The following is a 3024-nucleotide window of genomic DNA, read 5'->3' on the forward strand; positions in this document are numbered from 1 at the left end:
AAGTGCCGCTCTTCTGAAAGAGCCAAGATTGAAAATGGCTGTTCCTGGCTTCTTTCACGAGTCAGCAGCATCGCGAATTAATTAGCGATAGTTTGTACAGCGACGCAGTCAAAGTAGTCAGTGACGAATCCCCTTCCTTTTAATCATTCGCTCCTTGGTCGCAAACGGTTGGAATATTTGGCCCAAAAGTCGCAATACTTTCTCAGTTTTAATTATTATAATATTGAAATATACACAGATAAGAAATTTATTACTTCTTAGTAATTTCTGTTCAGTGATGTACCGATGAATTCGAATAGAAAGACAAATTAAATGTATATATTGTTGTACGTACGGTTTGGTCACTCGTTATGGTCCGCAATATAAAAAATAATACTTACATATAAAAATGTATACTATAAAAATAATACTTGTATATAAAAATAATATTTAATGTCTATAAATACATGAGAATGATAGTTGAAGTTATATATAAAAATATATAATATAAAAATAATGCTTATACATAAAAGTAATATTTAATATCTATAAATACATAAGAATGAAAGTTGAAGTTATGTGTAAAAATATATAATATAAAACACATGATATTTAATATCTATAAATACATAAGAATGAAAGTTGAAGTTATATATAAAAATATATAATATAAAACACATGATATTTAATATCTATAAATACATAAGAATGAAAGTTGAAATTATATATAAAAATATATAATATGAAAATAATATTTAATATGTATAAATACATAAGAATGAAAGTTGAAGTTATATATAAAAATATATAATATAAAACACATGATATTTAATATCAATAAATATTTAAGAATAAAAGTTGAAGCTTTCGTTGCAATATTTTAAACTTGAAAGATGTAGTATATAGACATTTTACAAAATAATCGTCACACTAGTTAATTTTAATAATTAATCGACTGTATACTTAACACTTCTCCATATTTACATTTTTATGTTTTACATTAACCAGCGCAAAAGATGTTGCGCATTCAATCGACCATGGCGATTAAATGTTACACAGAATGACAAAATTCGTTGCACGTTCACGAGATACTGTTAGGTTTTAATGCATGGCCGAGTGAACGAGAGAACTTTACGCGTGTGATTTAGTTTGATTTTCGAAAATGAAGAAAATGAATTGTTTACGACTGAATCTGGTGAATTGCGGAGGAAAAATATACTACATGTTATTATTATTTGTTACATTTGTAATCATTATATTGATATATATATATTGATATACATTTGTAATCATTATATTGATATATTATATTATTGAAATATATAATTAATATTTATAATACATAATATAAATATATAATTACAATTATATTATAAATTATGTTGATGAATTTATATATGTATATATATAATTAACTAATGATAAATAAATGTTGGAATAAGTAGACTGTGAATATTTAAAATATAAAATTTATTTATATCATAATATATATAAAATTTGAAATATAAAATTAAATAATAAAATATACATATATATAATTGACTAGTAATAAATAAATATTACAATAAGTAGACTGAATATTTAAAATATAAAATTTATTTATATCATAATATACATGAAATTTAAAATATAAAATTAAATAATATATATATATATAATTAACTAATAATAAATGTTAGAATAAGTAGACTGTGAATATTTAAAATATAAAATTTATTTATATCACAATATATATAAAATTAAAAAATGTAAAATTAAATAATATAATATATACACATCGTTTATTTGTCATTAGTTAATTTGGTTCAAATTATATTACACTTTATATCACTGAATAACCAAAAAAATTACCATTTCAAAGCGTTAATTGTCAACTGTTGTCATTTCGCGACCAAAGAAACTCTGACACTGTGAAAATAAAACATAGACAAATATTTTGTTTCGTCGAAAAATGTGCAAATACTTTTCATGTAAAAATACTGTACGTCAGCGCGGTTAGAATGCAGTTACCGTCCCCGAAATTTACACACACTTTTCACCAAAAGTACCTTCATTTCAACTGCACAGAAATCTCGCGTACTGTTTAATAAATTTTCTCAGAACGTGCGCGCCGGGCAAGTGACAGCGAATGCGTTAAAATGCAACAAAATATCGTACGTCGTGTTTTATGGCCTCGTTGCAGAGGATAAAACTCGGTCTTCGAATCCATTTTGCCGGGAAAAATTTTTTACAATATTTCTAGAGACAACATAGTTTATTACAAATCGTGGATCATGGAAATACCAGAAGTCTCTTTCGCGAGTTTCAGAAATGAGAATGTCGTACAATTCTTCTTCACAAAGAAGATTATTTTTTTCTTTTTTTCTTTTTTTTTTTTCATAGCTATCCCTCGATCTTGCACGCCAAATAAAAATCCGTAGAATGCTTTTGAACAACGACGCCGGGGAGAATCTGTAGTACCAAAGGTTGCGCTGTTTCAAAGAAGAAACTTCAAAGAAGCGAAAAATGGGGATGGTCGAGAGCTATTTGAACGCGTGCCTCGTCTATTCGCAATTTTCGTTATGCGAGATATACTTGGAGCAATTGCCACGATCCTGAAAGATCGAGCAGCTTCGCGATGAAGAAGAACTCTCAGGGAAGAGGAAGAAAAACGCGAATGAAACGCATCTAGGAATTCAAATCAGTTTCTTTAAGTTATTAGCATTGCTCACCTTTCCTCTTGCTTCCCCTTGTTTGCACGGCCAGAGAGAGAGAGAGAGAGAGAGAGAGAGAGACAAATAAAACGAGAGGAAGTTCACTAGGAGACAGAAATAAAGGAGAAACTGTCTCCCTGTACCTGCGTAACTTCACCGACCTCAGTGATGAAAAAATATCTTCTATCGCGAAGAACTACTTTCTTGAATTTATGTATATATATATATATATATATCAAATTGACTAATAATAAATAAATGTTACAATAAATAGACTGTGAATATTTAAAATATAAAATTTATTTATATCATAATATATATAAAATTTAAAATATAAAATTAAATAATATAG

Source organism: Frieseomelitta varia, unplaced genomic scaffold, assembly GCF_011392965.1.
Source record: "Frieseomelitta varia isolate USP_RPSP 00005682 unplaced genomic scaffold, Fvar_1.2 scaffold_436, whole genome shotgun sequence".
Lineage (NCBI taxonomy): Eukaryota > Metazoa > Arthropoda > Insecta > Hymenoptera > Apidae > Frieseomelitta > Frieseomelitta varia.